Source organism: Crocodylus porosus, unplaced genomic scaffold, assembly GCF_001723895.1.
Source record: "Crocodylus porosus isolate Cpor-Errol unplaced genomic scaffold, CroPor_comp1, whole genome shotgun sequence".
NCBI lineage: Eukaryota > Metazoa > Chordata > Crocodylia > Crocodylidae > Crocodylus > Crocodylus porosus.
The window spans coordinates 14,259,850-14,268,521 of NW_017728921.1; the positions used below are offsets into that span (position 1 = coordinate 14,259,850).

Here is an 8,672-nt window from a genome sequence, read left to right on the forward strand (position 1 = left end):
GTCCTGATTAAGAAGATAGGAGCTCAGTGGAATTTTCTAAAGCACCTAAGCAGGTTAGGTGCCTAAGTTCAAAGTCAATTTTTAAGTTGATTTAAACTACTTCAATGTAGTCTGTGTACAGACCAGCCATGGAAAAAAGCCTCTTTCTTCATGATAAATATTTTGAGTCTTTAATACATGTTCTATATATGACTTGGTTATTAAATAGCAAGTTTGTTTAAATGAAAGGATAAAACACAAAAAACGTTTAATGTTCATTCAATTTATTAAAAAAAAAATCCAAGAAAAATTTAGTGTTGATATACATTAAAAAAGTTCAGTACATACCAGCAGTCACTTGGCTGAGCAATGAAAATGCCTTAGATAGAAAACTGTGCAGCCATACTTGAAGACACATCTTCATAGATACCCAAAAAAGTGATTTGGCATGCAGGGTGTTTACGTACTTTTAAGGCACTATAGTTGGTTTAGAAAAAGTCAGCCTCTCTATCATCATGGTGTAGCATCAGTATTTTGAACCTTTTGTTTTACGTGATGCACATACAAGCCACAAGAGATGATGCTACAAGAGTAAACAAAAGCACAACTTACACAGATGGCCCAGGTGTATCATTACGTACGAGACAAAAAAGTTATGATAAACTAGTAATTAGGTATATAATGGTTCAACTAAGAGAGCAAATGAAAGCAAGGGTAGTGTGCAAACAAATACACATTTACTGTAAACAGTTCACAAAATCTTTCAGCATTAAATGACAAGAACTAGCTGAAACGTGGTACATCATCTTAAACCCATTCACAATGACTAATACAAGTAGTGCAGGACATTTTTGGATAAAAAGATAAAAATTAGGGTGTATTATCCTTCCTATACGTATGAAGACATTATTACCAAGAAAAAAAACAAGAGATACGTAGACCATGATTAGGGTTGGACAGAGATATATATATAAAAAGTTGTTGCACAATATGATCTTCAAAACTCATTTTGCAGGTCTCGCTTGATCCACAGCATCCAGCATTTCATTTGAGTGTTATCACTGGTTCATTATTGTCAAAAGAATAAAGCACCGATCCATTTAAGAGAACTGTATACCACTGTGGGTGAAAAAACACAAGAATGTATTAGGAAAGAATAAATATTTCAGCTACTCAAAAAGCTGGGTTTTTTGCTATTTTCAATCAATCCTGGTAGAGTATAGTACAACCCAGAAACCAACACAGTTACTCACCACACTGCATACACCCCCATGTCAGAGCTGGAACGAATAGAGTAACTCACTAAAATTAGTGGGTATTGTGTTTGCTCACTCCTGGATTGAGTTTGGCTCAAATATCTAATACACTCAAATCTTTACTAAGAGCAGAGGACAGAGAATATATTTTTAGTTATGTATTTTCTCGAACACCCACACTCCCATCAGCCCGTAAGACGACTTACATTGAGTATGAAGTGTCTGCAGCAGCAATGTGCAGCTGGATTTCTTTTTAGGAAGCTAAATGCAACTGCTTATCTATTTGAGGTTAAAAGGAAACAAGTTTTGTATTATTCATAAGTTGTATGCTTCACTGGAAAAGAAAGATTTTTCTGAGTCCATCTGAACTGCTCATATAGTAAGAGATATTGGTCTACAGTTCCAAAATTAACTGGGCTTTTGGCTGTCTCCACATTTGGACGATGATCTGCAGCTCCATAAAGAAGCTCAGTTTTATGAGGGTGGATGTGCAACACTTCCTGAAAAGTCAGGCATCTTAAAAAGGTCTCTCAAATTTGAATCCAAATTTAAAATACCCAAAATCTGTAGCCACTAAGCTCCTGGGTCACAAACAAATGAGTTGCTTTTATCCAGTCCTTTATCTGAAGAACACATAAAAAGGAAACAGTAAGACTGCCATATCAAGGAAATCAAACACCTAACATAGTACACCCTCACTGATCCAAGGTAGCATCCCCCATGAGTATCACATGGAATGGAAAGCAAAACTAGAAAACAGCCAAGTTCCTCTGCTCTTTGCAGTTCTCATCGTGCACATCTTGCGTAGCTAACAAGTCATCCTTCATTTTAAGCTGGTCATCATTTCATAGAAACAAGCCAGCACTGGGCTTCTAAAAAGTCAGAGATCATGGGCAGCTGACTGTAAACTCCAACTACTACACTAAAACAAGATTCCAACTTGAAAAGAGAAATTGTAAACTTCTACAGCTGTGCAGCTGCCTGGCAGGTATAAGAGAAGTGTGGCCATTATGGAAAATATCCCAAATGGAGATGGGAATTGATATTTCAGATTCAGGAACATGGCTGGAGTTTCAAATACATCCAAAGGATCTGATTATCTTACAGAGTTAAGCAAACCCAAGTTGTTACAAATGTTACCAATCTGATTTTCATTGTTCATTTTATAATTATAAACCCCTTTTAGAGAAACAGCCGAAGTTCACCTCGCGTTCACTGTGTGGATTCATTTCACTGGCATTTCCTTCTCCCTCTGCTGAGAAAACACATTTTACTCTTGGCATCTGTTATATTCTCATCACTCCCTTGTACAAATCTAATGCCTGGTTTTGCTGCTCTGATCAGTAAGTCTGCCATATTTTCCTCAATTTGACCCCAAAGTGGTTAAATAACTTTAATACCTCTGTCATACAAAAAAAATTTAATGTAGTAAGTTTTTCCAGTGTAATGCCATATGATAAATCTCACTTAGCCAGGGGTTGCTGGCTGCTATGTGCCAATGCCCATGCACATATACTGGCGTTCAGAAAGCTATCACCCCCAAATTAACAGCCCTAATTTCTGTAAGAAGTTCCAGGGAATCTATAATTAGTGCGTTCTGACACAGACTACACCACATCCAACAACAGGGTGTCCTGCCCTGTAGCACAATGGAAGGACAATGACTACATACTGACTCAAGCATAGAGGGTCACTTTGGGGTTGGCAATTCAGGAAAATCTCGTATCATCTCAGTAAGATAACCCACTGAGGCTTAATTCATTCAGTCAGAACTTGCTCTGATCTTATGACAAGATCATAGCTTGAAACAGTATGCCCCCAGGATCTTTCTAAATAATTTTGACTCAATACCCCTCAAAGGATCACACCATAAAACAATTCTTATTAGGCAACCTGAAAATTTCAAAGGAAAAGTAATAAGCTAAGACCACGACTCATCAAGGATGTTTGCCCATAACTCCCTCCAATAATAATAAAGAAGACACTCTTCTTCCACCATGTAATCCTTAAGGTAAGAAAACTGCCTTATAAGCCAAGTCCTTTTCCTCTCTCTGATCCCAGCTGCCTATTTTCAATTTTTTTTTTTTGGTCATTGCTGCTGCATTCATGTAATTAGCATTAGTGGAAATTTGGGAATATGCCATACTTCTGAATGGCCCTAGGCATGAGAATTTAAATCATTAGGACATCCTCTATTCGAAGACACAGCAGTAGGAAAAGTTTGCTTCAACTCGAAAAGGAAGTTAATTTTGCACTTCGTATGTTACTGGCTACTTTTGCCTCGCACATGCTAAATATTTTGTAAGTTCCTGTTATTTCACCATCCTAGTCAATCTCTCTGCTTCAAGTTTGTTCCATTTTGTGTTCCGTTCTGCTGATCTGCAGAAGCATCTTTTATTTTCCCCATATTACATTTCATTAGTTAAGTATCTGGAACTGGTCCAGATGCTGTCAAACTTCCTTTTATTGTGTTTTATCAGTAAAATTAGTATGCTTACTGCTGGTCTGCCTACTGAAGTCATGTTCCTCTGCGTTATAAGACTACAGCTGTTTTGAAAATGCTGTTTTAAGAAGATATGAACCCTTGGTTTTACCCCAAATCCCTGCTGCTATTTTATAAACTAGATTGACCCTAGCAATCCACTCCTCAGGCTCCCTCTTACTTAAGGAATCTCAGTAGTAAGCACCTCTTCTCCAACCCCCACACCCTGCACTGTGCACTGGTGATAAGTTGCACAGTTGGACATGATGAACATTTTTCATCATAGCATAGTCCAGACTCATTTCAAAGAGACAACAGACTGGTGCACATGGACAAGAGAAGAAAGAATGTAATTACTCCTTGTGGGGTCTATTTCCAAGTCCATACGTGTGAGGTACTGTACAAAGGAGGTTCACTTTAGACCTCTAAGTATTATTGAAAAATAAATATTTCCCCTTCTCCATTAACAACTCTCATTAAATTGGAGTTTTGCAAAGAGCCATTAGAAGCTTTTAGAACTCCAAAAGGAAAAAAAAAATTAGAACTTGATAACTGAAGATGTTGTTTTAAATTCAAGTTCATAACATTGCAACAAAATAAAAAACCCTGACATTTCCTACAATGCGCCAATGTTTAAGATCATGTAATCAAGGCCTTTTTAACGTGAAAGAATCATCTGATGCAATGGGTAGTCTTTCTGATGTGGGATCACTCAGTGAAATCAAGCTTTCATTTTTTAACTGACAGAACAGCTGATGCCGAGATACAGGGCATGTAATTATATGGAATTATTACATAAGAATGCATCTGCACTGTTGGAAAAATCATTCCATCTTCTTTTTTCCATCATTCCAAACATTTCAACCAAAATGCTGCAGTTCTTTTCATGCAAAGAAATCAGAAGTCCAACACTTCAAAACTTCCTTTGTTCCAGAGCAAAGCCGTAAATATTTTGGTTTATGCTCCCAATGCATACGTAACCCCACTGGACAGACTAAAAATGGCTTCTGAATAATAAACTGAATCCTCCAAATTTTTAAGAACCACTACACTGAACAGATAAGTCTACAAAGTACAGGGCGTTTTCCCATTCCTGCTTCTGCTGACCTCAAAAGAGCACTGAAAGGTTAGACTGAATGGAAATGGAGTTTTGAAGAGTCAGAGATCTGAAGTTATATAGTTAAATGAACACACTGCAGGAGAGAAATAGCAGAATGTTTTTTCCTGGTACAGAATTTCCCAAAGCAGCACTGAATTCCTGGGAACTCAGCATACCAAAAGCTTCAAGAAACAAGGAAAAAGCAGAGTTTTACAGGTTTCAATAATACTTCAGGTTTATTTAGCACTTAAGTGAAGAATAACTTCTATGTAGTATCTCAACGGTTTTCGCAGTGTTCTCATGGGAAACCAAATGATTCACCCAAGGCCACAAAGAGAATTTCTGGAAGAGACAGGATTAGAATAAGAGCACATGATGCTTGAAGTCCCAGCTACATTCAATAAATGCAACTACTCTACCAATCTGCAGCAATACAAGTGGCTGAGTTTTGGAATTCTATTTTTATCTCAACAGGCCTACATAGACCAGTTTTATATTCCTCACCTCAAGTATTAATAGTTTTCTAAAAAAAAAAACAAATCCACAATCCTCTAAGCACTTCATAAACATTATAGAACTTCAAGCTGCATAATGACTTTCATACCAGGAGTTTAATGTTTTACCAATCTTGAGCCTTAACAGCCTTGCAAAATAAGCAGCTATTCCTATTTTACAGTGGGTAAAGTTATGTCACTTGCTGAAGTTCTTACAGATCCCTGAAGACACCTTGCTGTTCAAATTAATTGCAAGGCCTGACCACCACTTGGTGTCTAAGGGGAACATGAACCACCAAGTTCTATATTTTAGAAAGACAGATATTCTCTTACTGGCAAGCAGAAAGCAATAGTTTTTGCAACACCCTAACTTCTACAAGCTGCAAATCAGTCAACAAAACTTGTGTAAATGACAGGCTGACGCACCTTTCCAAGTTGAGGAAAGCCAAAAGGACGGGAGGAGAATGGTGCAGCCTTAGCCTGTCTATCCTAGCATAAAAAACATCCACAGGCTGTGCCAGGTGGTTGTTCCAAATACTAAAAATTTGCCTAAGCTTCACATTCCCTAAGCTTTGGACTTCAGCTGCCAAAAACTACAGCACGATACATTCTTCCTCAGATGACATTTCTCATCACATCAATTCGGTATCAGACATCACTTGGAAGACTGGTTGCTAGGAGAATGCACTGCATTTACATTAAAAAAAGAAAAAATTATGTTCATCCATTTGTAATAAGATCTAGTTATTTTCTGTCCGTGTGTTATGCTCGTCAGAAGTGAACAACAGTGTAAGATACCACTCTTATCTCCCTAATTTGTGGGGAAAAAATCTGCTAGCATAATGGAGTTTTTCAGCACACTTTCTACAGATGTTATGAGAACAAAATGTCTTGGTTTTTCTAAAAAGATTTCACTGGAAGTATGACTGCAGTTCCTTCTGGCTATATTCGTTTTACATAGCTTAGGTTTAGTTACTGTCTTTGTCCCAACATGACCCTGAAGCTATCCAGAACTGTCCCAGTGGAAGATAACAGCGATCCAGATGTGCAGGAATGAGGAGTGGAAACAGACTGCAGCAAGCTAAGTGGGGGAGTTTTGAAAGAGGGAAGGGGAAGGACAGAACTCCATCTCTTATAACAATCCTTTCGTTTTCTTCAAGAAAAACTATCTGGGAGCCATGATCCTGAGATAGGCAGGCTCTGAGAAGACATTAACTCCAATAGCAGATCTACTAAATCTTTCTTTAAAAGTGAAAGGAAACATTTCAGATTCATATGTTGTGTTGTATTAGGGTCTGCTGAATTGCCAAAGAAAGCAATGGCTGGTTTAGTTTTTGGTTACCTATTTCTCCACACACATACTTGCATAATCTTTTGCTTGAATTCTCAAAATACAAGAGCTGAGAGAGCTCTTATACTTATTTACAGGGATGTCACGTTGCCCAGTATTTTAGAAAGCAAACAGACAACCTGAAAAACACAATCTTGTGAAAATTCTGTATCTACTTCACATAAACCCTTAAGAATACCGCAATATAAGTAAATGGCAAACATTTTCTGGTGTGTTTTACTTAGATATTTTCTAAGAAACATTTCCACTGAAAGCCAGCTACCCTGCAACTTGTCCACTGGCTCGGCACCACCCCTTATGCTCTGCCTTGTAGATGGAAGGGAAATCATATCCATGGTCCCTCTAGACCCATCAGACTTCGTTTACTATTAGCCACAGCAGCAAAATTGAAAGCTGAAAGCAGGCACATATATAGAAATGAAGTGGTATATCCAAGGATGTCAGGCAGGACTGTTTCCTATAAATCACAAGTGAGGGGCACACAAAGTCTTCCTTGAAATTTGGATGAGTTAATGAAGTCTATATTGGCTGCCCCATCCCCCAAGATCTGTTCCATTCTCCTTGATTGCTGGCCATGTCTCCACCACTTCTCCAATCCCTTCACAAAATTTCACTCTGCCACAACAAAAATCAAACTACGCATCCTTTTGCACAGCTCTAACGCAATCAATTTGTCTACAATTTTCATCTCTACCACCTCCAGAGTGCCTCCCTAATTCCATGCTCTTCCCTAAGGCATCCCAGATGCCCATCCTGTTCCTTCAGCATAATTCCATTGTCTCACAAAGATTATCAGCTATCATGATGATGATGATGAGGATGATCTCACAGCTGTCTGTCTGACACAGTATGTTCTATGCTGTACATCATCTTGCCCATGGATGTGAAGCCTGTATGGCAAGAACTTGTTTAGCACATTTTAATCACTGTATGTGGTACTGCACATCTGCCATAATATAAATATGTAGAAAATAAATGTGGCCATAGAATTAAACAAACTTCTTTCCTTAACACCGGCCCACAAAGCAATCAGTGAATATTTCATATATTTGAATTTGATTCCATGACTCATCTCTCAGTGCTCCAGCTTTTATCCGTCTAGATAACTAAAACATTCTCCTTCTCATATTATCCAAGCATGTTGTGCAATCTCTGATGTATAGGGGAGAGAAGAACTTTTTTTTTTTTTTAATTGAGAGGAATGTGAAAGTTTAACCTACTCAGAAGAAAAAAAGCAAGCAAACCTAACTTAACTAGTAGAATCTCTGCCAAGGATATGGATGAGATCTGTTCAACATCTTCTACATCTGGGGAGGAGGACAATCTATGAAGAACAGTTTAACTGAATTTTAATTAACGCAAGAGGAAAAAATAAACTTATTAGAGGTGCACCAATGCATTAGTCCCATATCGTATCAGCACCAACATAAGGAAAATCGACATTATCGGCAATTGGCTTTTTTTGGCTGATGTGGCCAATAATATCACCGATAAATGCCCTGTGAATGCGTGCAGCTGCAGCACAGGATTCAGGCGGCCAGGAGCACAACCCAGCAGCGTGCAGAGCAGCATCTGGCTAGTACATCTGTTGTGGGGGGAAGGGGCATGGGGGGTGCAGATCAAGGCCCCTACAGTGAGGGAGGAAGTTGGGCTGGGGCTGCACAGCCAGAGTGGGGTGGGGCACAGGACGGAGCTGCGAGCAGCTTGTCCAGGGGGCATGGGGAGGGGGGACGGCTCCCACGCTACATGCACCCCAGAAGGGCATGGGGGACATGCGCTTCCAGATCTGTGCAGGGCAAGGGTGGGCTGCCACTGCAGGCTAGGCTGGGGCTGGACTGAGGGAGGCTATAAGGTGGGCTATGGTCACTTCAAAAATTCACCATAGCCCACACTCCCACCACCTGCCCCGAGTGCAGCCCAGGCCCAGTCCCACTCTGCTGGGAAGAGCCCAGCACCAGTCCTGACCCCAGCTGGCAGCTGCAGCCACTGTCACCCTGTGCACAGACCTGGG

At 39.5% G+C, this 8,672-nt stretch overlaps 1 protein-coding gene across 1 annotated transcript in view; it reads right to left on the bottom strand.

The window, feature by feature from the left end:
• Window positions 1–242: 242 nt before the first annotated feature.
• LOC109312774 (septin-2) overlaps window positions 243–8,672 on the bottom strand; it is a 66,177-nt gene continuing 57,747 nt past the window's right edge. Inside the window, exon 13 of the mRNA XM_019539052.1 lies at window positions 243–1,098. The gene's annotated coding sequence lies outside the window, so the exon portion shown is untranslated. The remainder of the gene's footprint in view (window positions 1,099–8,672) is intronic.